This window comes from Macaca nemestrina, chromosome 12, assembly GCF_043159975.1.
Source record: "Macaca nemestrina isolate mMacNem1 chromosome 12, mMacNem.hap1, whole genome shotgun sequence".
In the NCBI taxonomy this organism is placed as follows: Eukaryota; Metazoa; Chordata; class Mammalia; order Primates; family Cercopithecidae; genus Macaca; species Macaca nemestrina.
Genome location: NC_092136.1, coordinates 98032155 through 98059902, shown reverse-complemented (window position 1 = coordinate 98059902; position 27748 = coordinate 98032155). Strand labels below are relative to the sequence as shown.

At 34.5% G+C, this 27748-nt stretch overlaps 1 long non-coding RNA gene across 6 annotated transcripts in view; it reads right to left on the bottom strand.

The window, feature by feature from the left end:
• Positions 1-27748, bottom strand: part of LOC105484299 (uncharacterized) — a 518018-nt gene that overhangs the window by 461592 nt on the left and 28678 nt on the right. Inside the window, exon 3 of one of the 6 annotated variants that reach the window (XR_988857.3) lies at positions 21500-27618. The exons of the other annotated variants lie outside the window; for them this stretch is intronic. This is a non-coding gene — a long non-coding RNA (uncharacterized lncRNA). Of the gene's footprint in view, positions 1-21499; positions 27619-27748 lie in introns of those variants that run through there. 6 annotated transcript variants of the gene reach the window in all.

Sequence of the window (27748 nt, the reverse complement as noted above, 5' to 3'; positions counted from 1 at the left end):
TATCTGATAACATATCTTTAACTCTGATAAAGATCTCATATATCTATGAATCTCAATAACCCCCAAGACAAATAAACACAGTAAATCAGAAAATGGCACAAATTTCTAAAAATAAATTATTTTTTTAAAAATCTTGGCCAGGTGCAGTGGTTCACACCTATAATCCCAGCACTTTGGGAGGCTGAGGTGGGCAGATCACAAAGTCAGGAGTTCAAGTCCAGCCTGACCAACATGGTGAAACCCCGTCTCTAATACAAATACAAAAATTAGCCGGGCCTAGTGGCTCATGCCTGTAATCCCAGCTACTCAGGAGGCTGACACAGGAGAATCACTTGAACCCTGGAGGAGGAGGTTGTGGTGAGCTGAGATTGTGCCCATTGCACTCCAGCCTGGGCAACAGAGCAAGACTCCATCCCAAAACAAACAAACAAAAAAGCTTAAAACCTAAACAAAACAAACAAAAAAACAAAAACCTCTTAATAGCAATGAGGAACAACAACAAAAAATACCACTTACAAGGGATTAACAATAAGAACAACTCCAGACTTCTTGTGAAATAATTTTTCTTGTAAAATAATATTATTTGGCTATTGAACCAAAGGAAATACAGCACTATACAGGGTTGCTTATTGTGCAAAATGGAAGACAATGAAGCATCTTTCAAGTGCAGAAAAAAAATAAGAAAATAATGTTAACTCAGACTTTCATAGCTAGCCAAAAGAGAATCCTTCAAAACTAAAGATGCAATAAAGATATTTTTGGACAAACAAAAATTATTTCATTTTCTTTAGACCTGCATTACAAAAAAAAATAAGCAATTTCCTCAGGCAAAAGGAAATGTTAATAGTTGGAATCCCTAATCTACACAAAGAAATGTGCTGAAATGGTAAATTTAACAAATTTTCTCTCATGTCTTAATTTATATAAAATATAATTGACAGTGTAAATCCAAGTTAATAACCAGATAGTATAAGATTTTAACATATGTAAGAGTAAAATATACAGGTGTAACAGTACAAACAATGGGAAAGGAAAATAGACACCAACTATTGTTAAGGTTCTTATGTTATATGTGAAGTATTAAAATAGTTATTTAGCGGCAACTTGTAAAAAGTTAAAGATGCATGCTGTAAACTCAGAAGCATCCTTTAAAAAAAAACAAAGATAAAATTACTAGTTCAATAAAATATATAAAAATTGAATACTAAAGAGTATTAATCTAAAAAGAAAGCATGAGAATAATAATTTAAAAAGAACTGATTAAACAAATAAAAAGAATAGCAAGATAGTAGAATTAAATCCAACCATATCACCAATTAGGTCAAATATTAATAGACGTAACATCTTATTTAAATAACAGAGCTTAAGAGGCCAGATAAAAAAGCAAGATAAAACTATTTGCTGTTTACAGGAGATGCATATTAAACATAGACTCATTTCATTCTGAAATACAGTGAACGTCTGCTATGCATATAATCCTGTATGCAGTAATTATTTGTTAAATTATATAGCCTAATAATTCTTTTTTTCAAGCTTCTATTCTAAGAAAAACCATGAAGACAAAATGTGGTACATTATAAATGATATTTACTATATTCAATTGTTACCAAATTCTGTGTCCTCTTCTATGAAAATATGACAATATTTAAAGGAAGGGGGACATCACACACCGGGGCCTATCATGGAGAGGGGGGAGGGGAGAGGGATTGCATTGGGAGTTATACCTGATGTAAATGACGAGTTGTTGGGTGCTGATGAGTTGATGGGTGCAGCACAGCAACATGGCACAAGTATACATATGTAACAAAGCTGCACGTTATGCACATGTACCCTAGAACTTAAAGTATAATAATAATAATAGAAAAAAAAAAAGAAAGAAAATAAGAAGTGAAATAATAATAAAAAAAAAAAAACAAAGTAAATGTACCACATTTTTTTAATATATAGAAAATTCTTCACTGGTTCAACTATTGGAGGAAGACAGAAATATAATAAAGAATACAAGTTAAGCACCTGAAGAGTATATTTTCAAAACATACCAGGAAGCTAAAGTATGTATGAAGAGGAACTATCCACAGCTCAATAGCCCAATCTCAGACTCTGTGTCTGTCCTTCCTAGTCCCCATCCACAGCCTTAGCAATAAGACTTGATCTATAATCCAAATAACAGCATAAGTGTTCATCTCTATATAGGGTGCCTATTTCAGTCCTGAGCTACAAGACTTGAATCTTAAATGGCCAAAAAGGAAGGCCATGTAAACACTGTGAGGCTATTGATAACAAAGGGAGTAAAACAATAAACTTTTAAAGATTTTATATGACAAATGAAAAATCAATGATATATATTTTGAAAAAAGAGCATATATGACATATATCAGAATGTATAAAAATGACAAATTTCAATTATAACACAAGATTCTCAAATGTTGACCAAAGGGTACAAAATTTCAGTTAGATAGGAGGCAAAAGCTTCAGTGACCTACTGCACAGAATGATGGCTATAATCATAAAGCGTTATATATTTCAAAATTGCTAAAAGAGTAGATTTTAAATGTTTTCATTATGAAAAAATAGTAAGTATGTGAGGGGCCAGATTTGTTAATTAGTGTGATTTAATTATCCAACACTGTAAGCATATATCGAAACATTATATTGTACCCTGTAAATATCTACAATTACTACTTGCCAATTAAAAATAACATTAAAAAAATTCTCATAAAAAAAAAAAAAAACCTTTCTATTGTCGGCCATCTTTTGGTTCCCCCTGACTCATATTAATGAACATTTCAACTACTGACATCAGAGTATGTTCATGGCTATCGATTGGTTTGGAAAATTCAGAATGCAGAATCATATCATTTTGCTTCTAAATAGAAAGGTAAGTATGGTATTGAACATGGCCAATACTGGATATAAATGATATTGTCTAATTATACTCAAAGGATGATCCATAAACTATCTCTTAATATCTGAACTGTTTTTTGCTTTTTGGTTGTTATGTGATAAGGAACTTACACAAAAATACAAAACAACCTAATCACTAGGTTCAGTGTTTAGTTCAGCAAATATTTTTCCCTCTTTAGCAATCTGACTTTCTTCAAGAATGAAGTAGTTTGTTGATTTACATTCTGATGCAAGTTCTTTATCAGAAACAATACTTTGAGTAACACTAAAAACTATGAAATGAGTGGTTCTTGGTGTCCCATTACTGATTTTGAGCAAAACTTCTCTTCCAATGATTCTGTCATTTCAGTGTTCTTGTGATATATAAGTGAAGAAATGTAAAGACATGGAGCAGTGTGACCTATAGTTAGATGAATGGTCTGAAATTTTTGAAGGTTTGATATCTCTAAAACATTTGTTTGAGACTTCTTCTCTTTCCCTTGGAAGCAATATTTGGTGAAGCTCAGTCAAGTTTCATGAAGTCCATGTAATATAAATTACGCGTACACCATGATAAGTGCTATCAGAATTATTATACATGATCAAAATACTGAGGCTTGGACAGATTATTAAAAATAATTTTTTGGCATCAGTGGCCTTTTGGATGAGTCTATCATAAAATATACCCTTTGTTGAGGATAGGTGTAAACCAGGATCTCTATTAGTGCTTTACATAATTATCATATTGAGTTTTGCAAATGTCTCATAAAATAGAACGTTAAACCTACCAAACTTAAAATGGTTAAGAGGCTTGCCTAAAGAAGCACAGTTTTGACCCAGACCATCAGAACCCATCATCCCAACTATGCTATCTGTCTAAAGAATGAATAGCATATTGCCCAGACAAGGCAGAATAAAATAAGTTCCTTAACAATGTCTAGTTGTAACGCAATAAATGGTCTTTGAATGTTTAAGGTTAGAAAAGAGGCAAGATAACAGACTGTGAGGATGCTTACGAGAAAAGAATGAGAGATGAGAAGAAAAGGAGGTTCAGTGTCGGATTTCAAAAGCGTTTGTACACTGAGAGTTGAGTTTTGATTTTATACTTTAAAGATAATTTTAGAACTTTTAGTAATTGTTTTCTTTCAATAGATAAAAGGTGATAAGTAATGCTACTATAAATCTGGTGCCACACTGGAGAATAAATCCATTTGAAGAAATACTGATTAGAGAAACAACAGTTAAGGATCAATTGAGATAAAACAGACTTTAAACCAACAAAGAATAAAAAACAAAAAAAGACAAAGAAGGGCATTACATAATGGTAAAGGGATCAATGCAACAAAAAGAGTTAACTAACCTAAATAGATATGCACCCTATACAGGAACACTCAGATTAATAAAACAAGTTATTAGAGACCTATAAAAAAACTTAGACTCCCACATAATAATAGTGGGAGACTTTAATGTACCACTGTCAATATTAGACAGATTAACAAAACAGAAAATTAATAAGGATATTTAGGACGTGAACTCAGCTCTGGACAAAGTGGACCTAATAGACATCTACAGAACTCTCCACCACAAATCAACAGAATATACATTCTTCTCAGCGTCACATAGCACTTATTCTAAAGTAGACCACATAATTGGAACCAAAACCCTCCTCAGCAAACGCAAAAGAATGGAAATCATAATAAACATTCTCTCAGACCACAATGCAATCAAATTAGAACTCAGGATTAAGAAACTCACTTGAAATCGCACAACTGCATGGAAATTGAATAACCTGCTCCTGAATGATGACTGGGTAAATAACAAAATTAAGGCAGAAATAAAGAAATTTTTTGAAACCAATGAGAACAAAGACACAACATACCAGAATCTCTGGGACATAGCTAAAGCAGTGTTCAGAGGGATATTTATAAACCTAATTGCCCACATCAGAAAGCTGGAAAGATCTGAAATCAATACCCTAACATCATAATTAAAAGAACTAGAGAAGCAGGAGCAAATAAATTCAAAAGCTAGCAGAACACAAGAAATAACAAAGATCAGAGCACAACTGAAGGAGAGAGACATAAGAAAAAACCTTCAAAAATCAATGAATCCAGGAACTGGTTTTTTGAAAAGATTAACAAAATAGAGAGACCACTAGCTAGATTAATAAAGAAGAAAAGAGAGAAGAATCAAGTAGACGCAATAAAAAAATGATAACGGGGATACCACCACTGATTCCACAGAAATACAAACTACCATCAGAGAATACTATAAACAACTCTACATACAGAAAGTAGAAAATCTAGAAGAAATTGGTAAATTCCTGGACACATACACTCTTCCAAGACTTAACCAGGAAGAAGTCAAATCCCTGAACAGACCAATGACAAGTTCTGAAACTGAGGTAGTAATTAATAGCCTATCAACAAAAAAAAAGTCCAGGACCAGATGAATTCACAGCCAAATTCTGCCAGAGGTACAATGAGGAGTTGGTACAATTCCATCTGAAACTATTTCAAACAACAGAAAAAAGAGGGACTCCTCCCTAAATCATTTTAAGAGCCCAGCATCATCCTGATTCCAAAACCTGGTAGAGACACAACAAAAAAAGAAAATTTCAGGCCAATATCCCTGATGAACATTTATGTGAAAATTCTCAATACTGGCAAACCGAATCCAGCAGCACATTAAAAAGCTTATCCACGACGATCAGGTTGGCTTCATCCCTGGGATCCAAGGTTGCTTCAACATACGCAAATCAATAAACGTAATCCACCACATAAACAGAACCAATGACAAAAACTACATGATTATCTCAACAGATGCAGAAAGGGCCTTCGATAAAATTCAATATCCCTTCATGCTAAAAACTCTCAATAAACTAGATATTCATGGAACATATCTCAAAATAATAAGAGCTATTTATGATAAACTTATAGCCAATATCATACTGAATGGGCAAAAACTGGAAGCATTCCCTTTGAAAACTGGCACAAGACAAGGATGCCCTCCCTCACCACTCCTATCCACATAGTATTGGAAGTTCTGGCCAGGGCAATAAGGCAAGAGAAAGAAAGAAAGGGTATCCAAATAGGAAGAGAGGAAGTCAAATTGTCTCTCTTTGCAGATGGCATGATTGTATAATTAGAAAACCCCATCATCTCAACCCAAAACTCCTTAAGCTGATAAGCAACTTCAGCAAAGTCTCAGGATACAAAATCAATGTGCAAAACTTACGAGCATTCCTATTCATCAGTAATAGAAAAATAGAGAGCCAAATCATGAGTGAACCCCCATTCACAATTGCTACAAAGACAATAAAATAACCAGGAATACAACTTACAAGGGATGTGAAGGGCCTTTTGAAGGAGAACTGCAAACCACTGCTCAAGAAAATAAGACAGGACACAACAAATGGAAAAACATTCCATGCTCATGGATAGAAAGAATCAATATCGTGAAAATGGCCATACTGCGCAAAGAAATATATAGATTCAATTCTATTCCCATCAAGCTACCACTTACTTTCTTCACAGAATTAGAAAAAAATACTTTAAATTTCATATAGAACCAAAAAAGAGCCTGTATAGCCAAGACAATCCTAAGCAAAAGTACAAAGCTGAAGGCATCACGCTACCTGAATTCCAGTTACACTACAAGTCTGCAGTAACCACAACAGCATGGTACTGGTACCAAAACAGATATAGACCAATGGAACAGAACAGAGTCCTCAGAAATAATGCCACACATCTACAGCCATCTGATCTTCGACAAACCTGACAAAAAGAAGCAATGGGGAAATGATTCCCTATTTAATAAATGGTGTTGGGAAAACTGCCTAGCCATATGCAGAAAACTGAACCTGGACCTCTTCCTTATACTTTGTACAAAAATTAACTCAAGATGGATTAAAGACTTAAATGTAAAACCCCAAACCATAAAAAACCCTAGAAGAACCCTAGGCAATGCCATTTGAGACACAGGCATGGGCAAAGACTTCATGACAAAAACATCAAAAGCAATTGCATCCAAAGACAAAATTGACAAGTGGCATCTAATTAAACTAAAGAGCTTCTGTACAGCAAAAGAAACTATCATCAGAGCGAACAGGAAACCTACAGAATGGGAGAAAATTTTTACAATCTATCCATTTGACAAAGGTCTAATATCTAGAATCTACAAGGAAGTTAAACAATTTACAAGAAAAAACAAATAAACCCATCAAAAAGCAGGCAAAGGATATGAACAGACACTTCTCAAAAGAAGACATTTATGCGGCCAACACACATATGAAGAAAAGCTCATCATCACTGGTCATAAGAGAAATGCAAATCAAAACCACAATGAGATACCATTTCACACCAGTTAGAATGGTGATCATTACAAAGTCAGTAAACAACAGATGCTGGAGAGAATGTGGAGAAATAGGAACACTTTTACGCTGTTGATGGAAGTGTAAATTAGTTCAACCATTGTGGAAGACAGTGTGACAATTCCTCAAGGATCTAGAACCAGAAATACCATTTGACCCAGCAATCCCATTACTGGATATATACCCAAAGGATTATAAATCATTCTACTATAAAGACACATGCACATATATGTTTATTGCAGCACAATTTTCAATAGCAAAGATTTGGAACCAACTCAAATGCTCATCAATAATAGACTGGATAAAGAAAATTTGGTACATATACGCCATGGAATATTATGCAGCCATATAAAAGAATGAGTTCATGTACTTTGCAGGGACATGGATGAAGTTGGAATCCATCATTCTCAGCAAACTGACACAGGAACAGAAAACCAAACACTGCATGTTCTCAGTCATAAGCTGGAGTTGAACAATGAGAACATGCAGACACAGAGAGTGGAACATCACACACCAGGGCCTGTTGTGGGGGCAGTGGGCAAGGGGAGGGAGAGCATTAGGACAAATACCTAAGCATGCAGGGCGTAAAATCTAGATGATGGATTGATAGGTGCAGAAAACCACCATGGCACATGTAAACATGTATACTTATGTAACAAATCTGCATGTCCTGCACATGTATCCTATAGTTTAAAGTAAAAAAAAAAAAGAATCAATTGAAATTGTTTAAGTAATAATTAATGAGTCAAAGATATCATCCAAATATCTGGAAGGGGATAAATATGAGATAATCCAAACATTAAATAAGGGGATAAAAAAGAAGACGAGTCTGATTTGATGAAAGGTAATTATACACTATTTTGTATGAATTACTTAATCTCTGTAAAACTTAGTATCATGGTTTGCAAAATGGAAATAATGATAATAATAATAGTACCTCTCTCAAAAGATTCTTGTAGAGATTTAAAGAGTCATAAATTGATTTCACACACCTGGAACCATGTCTGACAGATAGTAGGTGATGAATATGAAGTCTTATTGGGCATTAATATTAATGCCTAATTACTGCTTAAGATGTTAGCAGGAATGTGATTCTCTTCTGTATCCCTAGATACTCTATTACTGGAGGGTATTAAATTAGTTATATTTCTTTCTATTTACATGGAGTCAACTCATATGAATTTCTTCTTAAAATTAGTCTGGTATGCATGTCACTAATCTGGCACCTAGACCATTTTGTAACTTTTGTGTGAGGAAATTATGGGAGAATAAATAAAACATATTTAATTAAAGTTCCTGTTCAACTCAACACAGAAAATTTACCTATCTAAAAAGGATTACCCCTTCCAGGAGCATATGGCATGTAAGAAGAGAAAGTGCAATGCAACGAATGCCTGGTATGTGTGACCTTTCTGAATGTGGAACATTCTAAAGAGAGGCTTAGAGATTAGAGAAGTAGCCCTAAGGTTAATGACATAGTCAACACCAGTAATCTATAGGAAGCTAGTTAGGACAAATTATTTGGTTGGGAATCTAGAAACAGTGTCCAAATATTATGTATCAAACCAGAAAATTTACATTTTATTTTATTGCAAGGAGTTGCTCACTATTGCTGTGAAGTACAAGAACTAGTTCACAGCTAATTAGGTGCCACGGCAGCAGGAAAACATCAAACGTGGGATACAGAGAAAAGAAAAAGGAAAAGTACATATTTCTGAATTCATCAATCCAATGGGACTTGAAGCCAATACAATTAAAATCCTGTAAGATGCATTCAAATAAGATAGAAAATCATTATTTCACAAACATATGGGTCGTTAGATGCACAAAAGAACATAATCAAATATATAGAAAATGAGAGAAAAGTGAATAGAACAGGCATATCATAGCAACAACAGAAGTTTATATTCAGATCCACTAGGGATTAAATTTAATTTCTTGTCTTACTGGGCGCTGATGTGAAAGTCCTCCCTATTTTTAGACTTAATTATATCCTACAGCAGATCAAACATTCTTAATAGTGAAAAATCCCACCTCATTAACATCACCATCTCTTCATATCTACATTTTAATGGTAAAAATAAAATTGCTGTTATTGATATAATCTTTAATTTCTATGATGAATATTTTTATTCAAAAACTTGACTGGCTCTAAGCTAATTATTGAATTTCTCCACATATTAAAGTGAAATCGTTATTAGAGACAAAGAGAGAGAAATGTGTTTAAGAGATGTGCTTAGAATTAAAGTGTTATTTGGGAACCAAAAATTAATTTATTCTATCCCCTCATATTCTTATTCATTCAAAACATATATGAAACCCTTCATGTGCAGCAGGTGAATTGTGCTAGGTGGTTCAGATTGCGTAAAGAAGTTACTTTACCTGTTCTATGCTATTAACGTCCTAAAAAGCCTACATAAAATAAAAATATTGGTATAATATGAGATAATATGTTGCCATACAATTCTATGTGGATTCGAAATAAAGAGAGAGAACATCAGCTTTAGGGATCTGGAAAGCCTATATTAATATTTGATGAGGGGCTTCAAAAATTGACTGGCTGTGTAAAGGTCGCATATTAGTCAAGGTTTTCTAGAGAAACAGAACCAATAGGAGACTCTGTGTGTGTGTGTGTGTGTGTGTGCGCGCACGCGCGCGCGTGAATGTGAGAAACACATAGATGTTTATTAGCTGGATTTATATGTTTATTTTAAATAACACTATATATTCTATGTGCACTTACTCTCTCTGTAAATACACACACACACACACAGAGGGAGAGATAGAGATACAGAGACAGAGATTTATTTTAAGGAATTAGCCCACATGATTGATTATAGAAACTGACAAGTCCAAAATCTGTAAGTATGGTCAGCAAGCTGGAGATCCAGCTCCAGCTGAAAGGAAGCCTACTAGCAAAATTCACTCTTCCTTGGGGGAGGTCAATCTTTTCTCATTTAAAGCCTTTAGTGGAGAGCCACCCACATTATGGATTATAATCCAGTTTACTCAAAATACACTGATTTAAATGTTAATCTCATCTTAAAAAATATCTTCACAGCAACATCTAGACAAATTTTTGACCCTATATCGAGGTACTGTGACCTACGTAAGTTGAAACATAAAGTTAACCATAACAAGTAGAGATAGAAGAAGGGCATTTTAGATAGAGAGGTTGTGGTTTAAAAAAAGAAAGTGACAATGCAGAAAGTTTGTTGTGGGATTAGTATGTTTCACGATATCTTCGTGTATCCTACTATTAATCAGATAAACTATTCCAGACCATGATTCTTTTACTTTCAGTTGTTTGATTTTGAGAGGTAACACAAACAAAAGGAACTTCAACACACACACACACACACACACACACACACACACACACAATCTTTTTTTTTTAGTCTCCATTTTCCAGGGACCAGTGGGATACCAATACCTGCTCCATTAGTGTGACATGAGAATTAAATGCATTGATATATGGAAAACTTTCAGCATAAAACTGGGCAAGGAGGCAGTGCTCAAGAGTTGAGAGGCAGCATAGCATAGCATTGTCATTAAAAGTCCAGACTCTGGAAAATGACGGAGCTCTAATCTTGGATCTACCACTAAGTAACCTTGCATAAACTGCCTAATCTCTGCTCCTGTTTCCTCTTCTGAAAACAACTGGAATATTTTTTTACGTCTGAGAACACAGCCAGTACAAAGTATATATCACATTAAGTGTTAACTATTAGTAGGGGTAAGATGTCAGGATAATTTATTAGGCTAGTTCATGATGTTTTAAGTCATGATCATTAATCTTTAATTAATCTTGTTATTGGAATTAACAGGAGACCAAAGTATGACAAGACAGGCAATCCTTTTGTATTATGAGTTCTGGGTTCACTGACTCCAAGGAAATATCAGTGGCTTATATATATCATAGTATCTAAAACAAGAGTTGTTGGAAAACTAGAAGTTCTTCATCCAGGCCATTGTTTGGGAGCTAAGTCCTCTTAAAAAGATAAAGTTGCACCTGCCATGGAGACAAAAGATGAAGGGAGGCTGGAAGAATGTAGCTTCAACCCCACTCAGTTGGGGAGGGTATTTGGGGATTTTCTATGAGCTGGGGGATCTCAGAGACTACTTTTGCAAGCATCAGATGAATAACTTGCCATACTCTTCCTTGAGACCATCAGCAAAGGTCTTTGTTTTAAATCTGGTCAGTGGAAAGAAAAGCAGTGAACATCTTTGAAGCTTCCAAGAGTGGTCATGCTACATTCAGTGTATATAGGACCAATATTTGATAGCAGCATTATGTAATAGAAGAACTAATGGGGATGCTGGAAAACATCAGGAGCTAATTAGTAAAGGCCTGTTCCATTTTTCTAGGTATCGTTTAAGCCCTCAGGACCCTTTCTAACCATTTCTACGTAATGATGATAGTGATGGTCCATGGGCCACACTTCAAATAGCATTTCTGGTCTCACGTGGCTTTTAAGACAATCTCAGCTGCACGCAGTGGCTCACGCCTGTAATCCTAGCACTTTGGGAGGCCGAGATGGGTGGATCTCCTGAGGTCAGGAGTTCAAGACCAACATGGCGAAACTTCGTCTCTACTAAAAATACAAAAATTAGCCAGGCCTAGTGGTGCATGCCTGTAATCCCAGTTACTCAGGAGGTTGAAGCAGGAGAATAGCTTGAAGCCAGGAGGCAGAGGTCATAGTGAGCCAAGATCGCGCTACTGCATTCCAACCTGGGCAACAGAGCAAGACTCCATCTCAAAAAAATAAAAAAGACTATCTCTTGATATCTAGCTATTTTGCTCTCTATGGCTCTATTTTTTCTTATTACTATACTTTAAGTTCTGGGATACATGTGCAGAACATGCATGTTTGTTACATAGGTATACACGTGCCATGGTGGTTTGCTGCACCCATCAACCTGTCATCTACATTAGGTACTTCTCCTAATGCTCTCCCTCCCCTAGCCCCTGGTCCCCTGACAGGCCCTGGTGTGTGATGTTTCCCTCCCTTTGTCCATGTATTCTCATTGTTCAACTCCCACTTATGAGTAAGAACATGTGGTGTTTGGTTTTCTGTTCCTGTGTTAGTTTGCTGAGAATGATGGCCTCCAGCTTCATCCATGTCCCTGCAAAGGACATGAACTCATCCTTTTTAATGGCTGCATTGTATTCCATGGTGTATATGTGCCACATTTCCTTTATCCACTCTATCATTGATGGGCATTTTGGTTGGTTCCAAGTCTTTGCTATTGTGAATAGTGCTGGAATAAACATATGTGTGCATGTGTCTTTAGAGTAGAATGATTTATAATCCTTTGGGTATACACCCAGAATTGCTGGGTCAAATAGTATTTCTGGTTCTAGATCCTTAAGGAATTGTCACACTTTTTTCCACAATGGTTGAATTAATTTACACTCCCACCAATGGTGTAAAAATGTTCCTATTTCTCCACATCCTCATCAGCATCTGTCATTTTCAGACTTTTTAATGATCACCATTTTAACTAGTGTGAGATAGTATCTCATTGTGGTTTTGATATGCATTTCTCTAGTGACCAGTGATGATTAACTTTTTTTCAGATGTTTGTTGGCCACATAAATGTCTTCTCTTCACTCTTGGAAAAGAACATAGAAGGAGTTTTCTCATTAGGTGAACTTTTTAATGTTTATTTTAAAGAATGCTCTATAGATATTTATTCCATTGGCACTACTACATACATATATTAATTATTCACTCATTCACTATACATTCAAATATTATTAATAACCAACTATGTACCAGTCACTGCTTTAAGCACTGGGAATACAGTAATGGCAGGGAAAATGAGTGATGTCATCTGATTTATGCAATAAAAAGCTAATTTTTCAACAAGCTCCCAGGAAGCCACACAATCACCAAGGTAAACAACCAATATTGTATTTTACAGTATACTGTATACAATAAATTATATGAGCTATTCAACACTTTACTATAAAATAGGCTTATGTTAGATAACTTTTCCCAACTGTAGGCTAATGTAAGTGTTCTCAGCACATTTAAGGTAGGCCACGTTAAGCTATGATGTTCCGTAGGTTTTGTATTAAAAGCATCTTCGACTTTTGATATTTTCTACTTACAATGGGTTTAACAGGATGCAGCCCCTTTGTAAGTGAAGGGCCCTCTCTAGTCTGTTGAACACATAAATTTGCAGGTCAAAGAGAGATTAACGCTGGGGCTATAGATGACATTTATTTATTGGCTAATCATACTAATAACCTGCTTATTCTTCACATATTTGGGACCAAGGTATCTTGCTAGACATTGACGAAGAACACCAAAGCAACCAAGATCCATTCTCACCTCTAGGGAATGTACAGGGAAAGCCTCATGATCACGTTTATTAAAGTAAAAAGTAAAACGAATATATGCGTGAATGCGTAAGTTTCTACCTCCATTAGGTGTAGTGTAGTATGACATTCGCTATTTAGTAATGATTTATTTAAACTGAGTTAAGAAGCTCTTCATAAAATCTGATATTATAGTACATTTTAGCACATAAGAAACCTGGAAGTTTTCAAGTTATATGCCTATTCTCTGGAGGTATAAACAGGCATGGTTGTGCAGAGGGTCTCACTCATGATTGCACAAATCACATGAAGATTAAAAATAAATAGCAATGCCCAGATTCTATACCCTTGTACCCAAAGATCTAGAATACAAATTAAATCATCTATTTTTTAAAGCCCCCAACCCCAGGTAATTCTCATTACGTTTAGGACTGAAAAATACTGGCTAAAGGAAAAAGGAAATTATGTTTTAAAAAGCAGTTTCGATAACTGGGGTGGGAAGTTGAAAATTGAAAAAAGTGCCTGCAGCAGAGTTGTTCTAATTAGATCTAATGCATTCTCCAAACAAAGCATTCTCCAAACTAAGCATTTCCCAACTTTGAAACAGACAGTCAGGCTTCACCCTTCTCAGAAATTTAAGGTGTTTGTTCCAGTTCCTTCTCCAGTGAGAGAAGAACAAGAAGGCAATGTAACATATGGAATTAGTATATTATATTTTAATGTGTTGTTTTCAAAGAAGAAAAGCAAGAAAAGAGTCATATGTGTGCCTTGAGGCAAGTTTGTTTGTCTAGTCATTTTTGTTGTTTTCTTTTTAAAAAGAGTCTAAATCTCTATCTAACCTGAGCGAGAGTAGCTGTCCTGGGACTGTCAATCTCATAAAAGCTAAGAAAGGAGAGCGGCAATGTCAGTGTGGCAATAATATCACTATAGACAGTGTCAGTGACGGGGATGAATGTCAATGTGGATGTGATCAGGGTGACAGTGATGGCAATGGAAGAGGTATACAAAAGTGACACAGATTTGTCACTAATCTCCGTGGTGAAGCCGTGACTTCAGTGGCATTTCTAACAGGGAAGAATCTCCTGAGCACTGACTGGATTTGCTGAGGGAGCTGCTTGGACTTTTCTTGGTGATACAGGAAGACATTAACTTTTGCTCTCCTAGCTCTGAAGGATAACAGGATCACTAATATATAATCTTTTTATTTTTTTTAATTTTGGGGGATACAGAGTACTTGTATACACTTATGGGGTACACGAGGTGCTTTGATACAAGCATGCAATGGGTAATATCATAGTCACATTAGGGACCATGGGGTATCCGTCCCCTTAAGCGTTTATCCTTTGTGTTACAAACAATCCGATTATACTCTTTTAGTGATTTTAAAATGTACAATTATGTTATTATTGACTGTAGTCATCCTGTTGTGTTATCAAATATAGGTCTTATTATTTTTTCTACATACTTCTTTTTGTACCCTATAACCATCCCCACCTCGCCCCACACACACAATCCCTGATCTTTTTAATTCATTCTAACCACTAAGCAGGAGTCATGTTTTTGGGATCAGATCTGACTTGGGGTTGACTGAAACATGGGAAAAATTAACAATTTTAATATCACAAAGTGTTCTGTTTTTCAATCAATATAATTTGTGTATATGTATGTTAGAGGATATTTATAAAAATAAAGTTTTGAATGATACATACAAACAGCATCTTTTATATTTCTATATGTTTGAAGTTCCCACACAAATCAAATAAACACTTCAAAAGAGACATTATTCTATTCCTGTTTATATATATGCTTGAAAGCATCACAAAGCAAGCCACTGAAAATATTTTAAAATAAAATGAGACTAGCTATTAAAGTACCCTAATATTTTATTAATTCAGATAATATTAATTTTATTTCATCAGTTTAATTTGTCTCTTTTACACACCTTTTAGCCATTAGTCTAAATAATTTACTTTCTTTAAGTAACATTTTTCTTCTCCATACTGCTTTACTCTGTGGTCTTATCCAATAAGTTGTAATTTACAGTGTATTAATGACTGTTGTTTTCTAGGAAATCTGAATTTTATTCAGGGTTAAGAAAGAGTTTTTCATTTCCAGATGGATTTCTTTTTTGTTTGCTATCTGACTTTGTTATTTATTTACTGTTTTATTACACTGTGACCAGAGAACACCTTCTGCATTATTTATACTTTTTGAAATTTATACTTATTTGAAATTTTCTTTGTGACATAACATATGAAAAATTTTTGGAAATGCATCATCAGCACTCAGAAAAAAAGAAGTTGACTTCCGGTATTTTCAGGGCACAGATTTCCATACATATACATACTAAAGTAATCTTATGAATTGTGTTATTTAAGTTTGTTAATGTTGGGCTCTTGCCTGACTCTGGTGGTACAAGTACTTCTACCAGCATTTACACAATTTGGAGATTGAATTTTCTCTCTTTGTTTCACTAAATGTGTAATTTTGGGGTTTGTTTTTATTTTTATGTTGATTCTCTTTATCTCCACGAGCAGTGGAAAGAGTCAAACGTAGGGAAATGTTATTTTCTTACTAAAACCTAGTGGGATCATACTAAATGCAAATTTGTGAAAATGTGAACAGCAGCTAAGTGGAAGCTTAGCTTTGGCTAACCAGCAACAACAACAAAACAAAAAGAAAAATAATTTCCAATTCTTAAAGGCACTAAGATAGAATTGTTTCCCATTTAGTGGGACTGATATAGTTAGGTCCATCCAAATCTTGAAGTTAATAAAATGTTTGTTTATTTAAAACATATATTCTGTAAAACAGATGTTTCCCTATATTAAATTACCTTTACACTAATTATCCCGAACTAATGAGAGTCTTATTTATCATGTGATACCTAAGAATGAATGCATCAGGGCAACACAAGTTTTCAATAGAATTGATTAAATCAAATCCAATTTTTCATGACCAAATAATCTGTGACCTGACTTCAGGTCTTTCAGGGAACTCTTCTTAAACTATATGAAACGAATCTTCCACTCTCGCCTGATTCTATAAATAAAAATTGGCATCATAATTCCCAGGATATTAAAAAAAAAAACTCTGTTATAAATTATAATATGATGCAACAAACTAAGACAATACTTGATATTATTTCCTCCTCTCACATAATTTTGATTGTTGTCATCATTAAGAATACCAGTTTATGCAAACAAATTTTTTTTTTTAAGTTAGGGCTTTTGAGTTCACAGTTCCTTTTCTCAGCTAAAAAATTAGGAATATCTCTAAGTTGCTTGATTCAAGTAGGCATCATTCTTTAAGTGGCTTTCCTGCAGTTGCTATTTTGTTGCCTCTTGGCTGAGCCAGCCTTTGCCAGTGGCATAAGCACTTTGTCGCAGTCAATGAAATTGATAAATGAAGTACCCTTATGTAAGCAGGAACTATTAATAAAACTGCTCTTAATGGGTGATCTGACTGCTTGTACCATGCACACTCATATACTGACACACAGGAAGAAATAAAGGACTTATTCATCCTTGTTCTTTATTGATCTGCATGACAGTTTTACTTTATGGACAAATACTAGAGCTAAATTTTGTAGTTTATCGTCTTGGTCAAAATGTTTGCTCTCTTTCTAACATATGTAATACATCATTAAAAAAAGAAAGGAAATGTACTTAGTTTTGGCTGTATGAGGCGATGATAACATGCGATTTGTTGTAAACAATTTTTTCTTAGTTCTAACAAACAGAAAAGTCTTTGTCAGCAGAGAGAAAGAAAATAATTTATGTAATATAGAAATGGCTTGGTGATTTAAAAGCCAAAACTGATGATTTTTTAAAAGATAAATACCATCACATGGTGTATATTATTTTAAAAGGTATTCTGGCTCATAGATCAACACTAACACTTTTTCCATTTTAATATTATGTTTTCCCTAATAATTTTTGTAAGTCTGTCCCTCGAAAATGCTTTGTCTACAGAAAGGTCACAAAAACAGGCTCTCCGATTATCTTCTAGAAAACATTATATTTTAACTTTCAAATTAAGGTTGATAATCTAATCTGTTATAATTTGCTTTGTGATCAAAGAAGTGACAATTTATTAAATCTCCCATGTGTACTTGAATAGACTATATAAATACTTTATATTTGCTAGATATACTGTTTTATTTAGGTAAATAAAGCCAAGTTTACTCGGTTGTTTAAATTTTCTACTCACTGTGTTTTTCAGTTTATTCTTTCCATTCTGTCAAGTTTTTCTTTAAATATTTTAATGCTATTGCATATGAATATACATTTAGGATTTTAATAGATTTCTTTTAGATTGATCCTGATTTTTTTTTTTTTTTTTTTTTTTTTTTTTTTTTTTTTTTGAGATGGAGTCTTCCTCTGCTACTGGAGTACACTACTGCTGCAGGCTGGAATACAGTGGCAGGATCTCGACTCACTGCAACCTCTGCTTCCCGGGTTCCAGTGGTTCTCCTGCCTCAGCCTCCTGAGTAGCTGGGACTACAGGCACGTGCCACTATTTCCTGCTTTTTTTTTTTTTTTTTTTTTTTTTTGAGACGGAGTCTCGCTCTGTGGCCCAGGCTGGAGTTCAGTAGCCGGATCTCAGCTCACTGCAAGCTCCGCCTCCCGGGTTTACGCCATTCTCCTGCCTCAGACTCCCGAGTAGCTGGGACTACAGGCGCCCACCACCTCGCCTGGCTACTTTTTTGTATTTTTTTTTAGTAGAGACGGGGTTTCATCATGTTAGCCAGGATGGTCTTGATCTCCTGACCTCGTGATGGGCCCGTCTCGCCTTCCCAAGCTAATTTTTGTATTTTTAGTAGACACGGGGTTTCACCATGTTGGCCAGAATGGTCTTGATCTCTTGACCTCGTGATCCGCCCGCCTGGCCTCCCAAAGTGCTGGGATTGCTGGCATGAACCACCACGCCTGGCCCCTGATTTTGTTATTAAATATTTCTCCTTAATTTTAGTAATGCATACTGGCTTTAAAACTACTTTGATACTACTCCTTCTATACCAGGTCCCTTTTGGTTAATGCTTGCATAGTTTGTTTGTTTGTTTTTTTTAATTTTTAATATCATTTTATTTTTAAATGCTTTCTGTCCTGAATTTATCTTTTAAAACCAGTATATAGTCAACTCTTTTTTTTATTATTCCGTTAGAAATCTTTGCAATTTATTTGGAATATCTTGTGCTTTTACTTTAAATGGATTATTAATTAATTTGTGCCCTAATCTACTACTTTTTTTTTTTTTTTTTTTTGTTTTGTTTTGAGATGGAGTTTCACTCTTGCTGCCCAGGCTGGAGTGCAATGGCGCCATCTTGGCTCACCGCAACCTCCGCCTCCTGGGTCCAAGTGATTCTCCTGCCTCAGCCTCTCGAGTAGCTGAGAGAGACTACAGGCATGTGCCACCACACCCGGCTAATTTTGTATTTTTAGTAGAGACAGGGTTTCTCCATGTTGGTCAGGCTGGTCTCAAACTCCCGACCTCAGGTGATCTCCCTGCCTCAGCCTCCCAAAGTGCTGAGATTACAAGAGTAAGCCACCGCGCCTGGCCTCTTAATCTACCACTTTTTATTTGTTTTTTAGTGTTCTCTCCTTTCTTGCTTTTTTTCCCCCTATTATTACCTTATTATTTAATTTCACTATTTTTTAGTTTTTTAGATATACATGACTTATTTTTCTTTGGTTTACAGTAGAGAATATAATGTGAATTTTTGATTTATTAAAATGTATTAAGTACTTTTAGATCTCCTGAAAATTGCCAAAGACTTCTTATATTTTAACTACAATTAACCTGCCATCTTGAATGTTTTGGTGGCATGCGTTTCAATTTATACCTACTGATCTACTAATTTATATACATATTTAAGGAACAAACTATATCTTGTATTGCTTTTACAGTCAATATTTATTTAGGTTTATTCAGATATGAAAATTAGAACACATTACTGATTCCAAACAGGTTATTTTATTTTATGTTCTCACCAATAATGTAGTATGTTCAAGTTGCTCCTCATTTTTGCAAACATTTGGGTTTATCATTTTTAATTTACTGTTTAAAAATCCATCCATTAGAAATGTAAGGGAACTCTCCATGTGAACACCTTTTTACATGTTTGGCGATTTTTCACGTATCTCCTTTTATGAATTGTCAATTCGTACCTTTGCTAATTTTTTAAACCGGGTAACTGACATTTTATTATTATTATTATTTTTTTTTTGAGACGGAGTCTTGCTCTGTCCCCCGGGCTGGAGTGCAGTGGCCGGATCTCAGCTCACTGCAAGCTCCGCCTCCCGGGTTTTACGCCATTCTCCTGCCTCAGCCTCCCGTGTAGCTGGGACTACAGGTGCCCGCCACCTCGCCCAGCTAGTTTTTTGTATTTTTTAGTAGAGACGGGGTTTCATCATGTTAGCCAGGATGGTCTCGATCTCCTGACCTCGTGATCTGCCCGTCTCGGCCTCCCAAAGTGCTGGGATTTATTATTGATTTTTAATAGTTGTTTAAATATTAAAGAAAATCTTTCTTTGCCATGTGTATGACAAAGAACAATATTTATAGTGTACATATTACATATAACATAATAATTACATTAAGTTAAATATACAATTTAAATAGATATGGGAAAGAATAGTTTCCACAATGTATGTAAAATGCCTATATTTAAAAATGCATATTTTGTAGTGCAGAAAACGCTTAAGTTCAATTTATCATTTTTCCTTTAATGGTTACTGCTGTTTGTTTTCTGTGAAAAAATCGTGCTTGTATTAATACTGTGAAAATATTTTTGACTTTTTTTTGAAACTTTATATTTTAGACATATATTTGATTTATCTCAAATTCATTTTCATGACCTTATATCTGCCAAATTTTAAAATTCCGTTATTTTGTCCATTACTTTTAGATTACTTTGGAGTCACACATGCTACTGTTGTGCTATGAGGCCTCCTTAGTTTAGATTATTTTGGATGTTTGTTGTACATAATTACATCATCTACAAATACAGACAGCTGTACTTCTTCTGTATATGTCTATACATACATACATACATACATACATATATATATATACACACACACACACACTTTTTTTCTTGATTTATTTAGGAAGGAACTCCAGGGTATGGCCAAGTAGGCATGATGGTAGTGAAAATAATTGTCTTATTCTAGATCTTAAGGGAAGGTGTTCTATACTATATCACAGAATATATTACCTGTAGGAATATTGTAGATACCATTTGTGAGATTGTGTTTTCTTCTTTTCTTAGTTTACTAAAAGTTTTCTATAATATAAGAATTTCAAAATATGTCAGGTATTTTTGGTGCATCTAGAGTTTTAAATTTTACCTTAACTATGTTAATGCATTGAAGTACATTGATTTTTCAGAAATTTTAAAGTTTTTGTACTCCAAGGATAAACACTGCTCTTTTGGCTCGTTTGTTTGTTTTAATGTTGAACAATTCTTGTATTACTAATATAAATCTAAATTGGCTATGAAGTGTTCACTTAAAAAATGTTTCTGTTCTTATGGCTAATCTTTTAAGGTGCTGACATATAGTTTTGCATGATATATGCCTATAATTTGCATTCTTGTAATATCCTTGTCATGTTTTGTTACCAGAGTTTTTCAGTCTTCATAAAACAAGTTGAAAAGTGCTCCCTTTTATTTCTTCATGGATATGTTTGTTAATTAAAAAAATTATTTCTCTCTTATGTGTTTAAAATTATGTGCCTTCAAAGCCATCCAGATCTGAAATTTTACTTTGGGAGTTTTAAAATCATGTATTCAAATTTTTAATGGTTATAAATTTGTATATACATATTTTCTGTTTGTTTTTTCATTGTTGTCTTTGTTACTTGTGTTTTTCAAGCAATTTGTTAATCCTAAATTATCAAATATTGGATATAGTTATTCATATTCTCTTATCTTTTAAGTGTAGAGGATATGTAAACATACAATTTTTTTTTACCTTGATTCTTATCATTTGTGTCTTCTCTGCCTTCAACACTGATGAGCCTTGCTACAGATCTATCAAATTTATTTTGTCTTCAAATAATCATATTTGGACTCATTAATTTTATCTGTTTTAAATTCCCATTTTTATTTATTTTATTACTTACTTTTTCTACTTCCTTGGATTTCAGTAGCTTTATTTTAAATTTTGGAGTTAAAAGTTCATATATTTGATTTTAAATCTTTCTTATTTTCAAATATGTATACTTGAAGCTCTAATGTTGGCTCTAAGTATGATTTTAGAATATTTATTACCATTCAACTGAAAACATTTTCTAAATTTTTATACTTTGATGTATTCCGTATCTAAAATGTATTATTTAATTTCCAAATATTTGATGATTTTATAGTTACATTTTTGTGATTGAAATGTAATTCTTCAGTGATTAGGAAATATTCACGGTATCATTTCTATCTCTAGAAAGAGACAGAGAAAGAGAGAGAGACACTTGCCTTATGGCCCAGATATATTGTTGGAAATAGTCTACGTGCAGGTAAAAGAGTATGTATTCTCTAAAACTTGATTATTTTTGCAAATCAATGAATATAATTAACCACATTATCATCTGAAATATAATGTTCTAATTTTGTAAATTGGCTATTTAGATTATCTTATTGTTTAAGTCTTTTACATCCTTATTAGCTGTTTGCCTTCTGCTTTATTAATTTCTAACAAAAAAGTTTTAAAAGCACCAAATAGGAATTTGGCTTTGTGTACCTCTCCTTTTTTATCTTTATCTTTTTGTCATCTTTTTATTTTAATATTTTGAAACTATATTAGCATGTATACACTAATTTCATACAGTTTAATTTAATTTTCATGTTAAGTTTATCATTTTATTAATGTGAAATGATACATTTATTCTTACCTTAAATTCTATTCTCTATAATCTTAATTATGTCACACTAGTTTCCCTTTGGTTATGTTTATATAGTATATGTTCCCCATGCTTATATGCTCAAACTACATGTGTCTTCATATTTAAAATATGTTTTTAAAACAAATTTTATTGTGTGTATTTGAGGTTTCCAACATGATGTTATGGGTTAAATATATATAGTAAAATGATTACTATAGTGAAGTAAGTTATGTGTCATCTCACATACTTTTTTGTGACAAGAGCAGCTGAAATCCATTTAACCAAAATCACAAATATAATACAATTTTATTAGCTGTAGTACTCGTGCTACACGTTAGACCTCTAGACTTGCTCATCCTACGTATCTGCTTCTTTGCATCCTATGACCTACATCTTCCCATTTTCTTCCCCCTGCTCCCCTTCTCACCCCTGGTCACCATTGTTTTATTATCTATATCTGTGTATTGATCCTTCTTTTTTTTTTTTCAGGTTTCTCATATAAGAGAGATCATACAATATTTTTCTTTATATTTCTCTTAGCATAATGTCCTTCAGGTTCATCCATGCTTTCGCAAATGGTAGGATAGCATTTATTTCTAAAGCTAAATAATACTTTTTGTTTTGTTTTGTTTTGTTTTATTGAGACAAAGTCTTGCTCTGTCATGCAAGTTGGAGTGAAATGGCATGATCTCGGCTCACTGCAACCTCTACCTCCTGGGTTCAAACGATTCCCATGCTTTGGCCTCCCGAGTAGCTGGGATTACAGTCAAGTGCCACCACGCCCAGCTAATTTTTCTATTTTTAGTAGAGATGGGTTTCACCATGTTGGCCAGGCTGCCGTTGAACTCCTAACCTCAAGTGATCCAGCCGCCTTGGCTCCCAAAGTGCTGGGATTACAGGCATGAGCCACTGCGTCTGGCCAATAATACTCTCTTGTATACATATATATTTTTTATCCATTTGTCCATCAGCAGACATTCAAGTTGTTTACATTTCTTGGTTATTATTCATAAAGCTCCAATGAACTTGAGTGTGCAGGTTGCTTTACAAGGTGATGATTTCATCTCCTTTGGGCATATATATACCCAGAAGAAGAATTGCCAGGTCGTATGGTAGTAGTATATTTAATATCTTTAGGAACCTCCATACTGTTTTCCATAATGGCTGTGTCAACCAGCATCTTCACCAACAGTGTGCTAGACTTCCTTTTCCTTCACACCTTTGCCTACATACATCTCGTCTTTTTATAATAGCTATCTTAACTTGTGTGAGGTAATTTCTCAGAGCAGTTTTGGTTAAGAATGCTTCCTAAAGGTAGCATAGATTTCATATCATTTCTTCAAACTGTCTTTAATGGAAAGGGTCAAAGGAGAACTCCACACTTGCCATATAATCACCCTTCTCTCTCCCTCTACCGAGTCTAAAGGCTGTTAAAAACTCTGCACATTTGTTGATAACTGATGCTCTTCCCTCTCCCATTATCTTTTCTCAATCATTATCTGTTTGAAACAATTAGAATTAATGTTACTATACCTTTTATTACAGATCCTTGTCAGTCACTCTAAGTAATCCAGATGTCATATCTGTAACTATTCTAAAGTTCTCATATAGTTTCATGTGTTCACTTTTCAGACTGCATGAATACATCTTCCAACATGCCTCCAGACTGAGCAGCAAATCCTCTGTATCTTTAACTTCTCCAATCTTTATGTTCTTAATCAAATGAAATTTTTTTCTTCACGTTCTTACTCTTCACTAAGAATACTGTTTACCAGCCTAATTAAGTGTGGATATTTATCCTGCTACTTCCTTTATATTAGTGTGTATGGAAAGATCAAAGGTGTCATCCTTGCACTTTTTTTTCGCTACATCCTAAAAAATTTTAGAATAAATGTGTATATATATATTGCTATTCTTTATTTTACATGCAAAGGATACATGTGCAGATTTGTTAATCTCATCTCTTTTAAAGTAAAATCTCAATTTTGAATTTTCTACCATCAGAGTATACAACGAAGCATCATTTATTTTCCTAAAATTAACTTACTGGTGACAATCCTGGTAAGATATGCATGCACATTCCAATTAGACAATTTAGAAGTTTACTAAAGAAACTACAGCCATGTGTTGCATAACAATGAGAATGTGTTCTGAGAAATGCACCATTTGATGATTTTTTTTCATTGTGAGAACATCACAGAATGTACTTACACAAACCTAAAAATTATAACCTACTATACATTAGGCTATTTGACATAGCCTATTTCTCCTAGGCTTCAAACCTGTACGGCATTCTTACACTAAATACTACAGGCATTTGTAACGCAATATTATTTGTGTATCTAAACATAGCTAGGCATAGAAAAGGTGCAGTTAAAACATGGTATTATAATCTTATAGGACCACTGATACACATGTGGTTCATCCTTGACTGAAATGTTCTGATGAGGCTCATGACTGCATGTGCAAAATGTGTTGATAGGGTTTCAGGATATCAGCATGGAATAGTGTGTTTCACTAGGACTAGCAATATAACAACATTGGGGAGCTGTCACCACTTCTAAGCCTCGAGGCAAAAGATGAAGGAACATTTATAGAAGCCAAGAGTCTACAACTGCCATGAGTTTTGGCTTTTAACCCAGTAGGAAAAGGGCAAGAGAAATAAAATTTCCACTCTCACTTTTCTCTTGTCCTCAGTCTTACATTTACTGAAACTACAGAGGGCAAAAGACAAGAGAGCCTATTAAGACTATCCTGATAAGTAAGCCTTTGGGAGCACAAAGCTTTGTTTTAAGAATTTCGGGGCCACGCACGGTAATCCTAGCACTTTGGGAGGCCGAGGCAGGCAGATTATGAGGTCAGGAGATTGAGACCATCCTGGCTAACACGGTGAAACCTCATCTCTACTAAAAATACAAAAAGTTAGCCTGACATGGTGGCGGATGCCGGTAGTCCCAGCTACTCAGGAGGTTGAGGCAGGAGAATGGCTGAACCCGGGAGGTGGAGCTTGCAGTGAGCCGAGATCACACCACTGCACTCCAGCCTGGGCGACAGGGCAAGACTTCGTATCAAAAAAAAAAAAAAGAATTTTGGGTTTTTCTTTGAGAAAAATTTCCTGTCCTGACTTGCTATTGGGTTTTAAAGATCCATCATCTGTTGGCAAATGATGACGTTCTAATGGCACTGAATTAAGTTGATCAAGAGGCATACACACCAAGTACCACATCATTATAAAGTTAAATAGAAATGAGACTTGGCAAGAATCTGTTTTATATGCAAGCGGTATGAACACCTTGCTCAAATTCTCAGCAGGCTCACTCCTGCCACACTGATATTCTTCCCTCCACTTACACCCATGAGAACATGACAGATGAGAGGGAAACATACACAAGCCTAGACCAAAGACGCCTCTGTACGATATGCAGCATTAGCCAGCAGTGGAATTCTGTGACAAGTTGACAGTAAAAGACAGTAGAGTAGAATATTCCTCACCTTGAGTAGAGCTGGAATCAACTCTAATTCCACTTTGTTTGGAAGAAGAGTTGCCCTGAGGTGTGGTTCAAACTAGAATAATGGAAAAGGCCAGAATTTATTTGAGATGTATCTAGAATGACTTCCATTTTTTTCAATGATACAAATGTAATGTATTCTCTACTATTACTTCTACATACATCCCCTTCTATGAAATCTATGAACACCATTTCTACCTGCCCGGACTCTCACTATGATCTCAGACACACAGAAGAAATGACATCACTGCATTGGCTATAAAGAGACTGGGGAAGAATATGGACGGACCTATGTCTGCCACTTTTCATCCAATCTCTCTCATTCACCCTTTCCTCCTATTCAATTTAAGGTCTACCATTCCACTATATTCAATAATAACAAAACTGCAGCAAATACTTAGGCTTCACATTTCTTCTACTTCACTATCTCCTTTAGACGATTAGAGTCATATAATCATTAAATGATAGAAAATCCAGGACTAGAACCTGAAATGTCCTAGTTCATTTCCACCCCTCTTTTTAAGTACATATTTTTCACTGACGCTGAACACTATTGAACTTTTTTTTTTTCTTGAAAAAAGGTGACATCATGTATGGCACACTTCAGTGGGCATGTTCATATATATACTTATTATATTCTGACAGACATTTGCTCAAAATCTAACCTGATTTTTATGATGCCAAAATCTATGTTAATAGACAAAGTGATAAAAATATCTTCATTAGACGAACAAGCTTTGTCATATGTTGTTTTTGTTAAAAATTAAATTTATCAACTTTGAGTTTATTATTCTGTATTTATTTATTCGTTCACTTATTCATTTATTTAACCTATCATCTATTCAACACATATCTATCTAGACAAATACTATCTAGACACAGGACTAGTAGTAAATTTTGTGTGATACACTTCAAAGTAATAATTATGAATCAGCATATTGTGACTTATTGATTAAGACTCCTAGATAAGATCATAATGATTATGAGTTTGGGGTAGGGAGAGATTCGCCCAGGCTGAAATGGGGTGTGTGAATTCAGAAATGAAGTTGGATTTACATTAATCATAGAAAGTTGATTAGGTTCATATAATCAGATAGAAGAGGGGACATTCCAGGATATCTGATCATGTATTAATTACATATTTAGCAATGTGAGTTTATTAACATAGTTAATATATGGAAGGATAATCCATATTTACAAGGTGTTTTTCATGTAAAGTGCAGAATTCTGTTTAACAATCTTTTTTCTCACTGTGGAAATTCAGTTTAAATAAACATCTCAGTAAGAAATTTTTAAACAAAAACAAGATTCTTGTAAAGTAAACAAAGTGTAGTCCATAGATCTCTGTGCACAGTGAGTCTGGAGTCAGTTTAATAAGCAAACTGTCAGTGTGCCTAGTTTGGCATTTGAATTAATAAGACAAGAAAAGTCTTATTTCACCCACATGATCCTCATTAACAGGTTAAAATGTGGCATGTGCAGGTTCATTCAAAATCATTGCTAGAGTCTATGAAGGCAAATATTCTTCGCTGCTTCAGATGTTGACATAAATCTTCCCAAATATTTCTGATTGTCTTCAGTAGAGATTCTCAGCTGCTAAATTTTGATGAGTCTTGATTTTGCCTTTTAGTGAAGGGCGTATCAAACTGCATTAAAGGAAAACCACAGCATCATGACAACATGAGAGTATTATTAGATGTTTTAATGAATATAAAAATGCATATAGAGGGAAATCCACTATCTTTTACTTATGTTGGCAGTTCATTTGACTCTGGT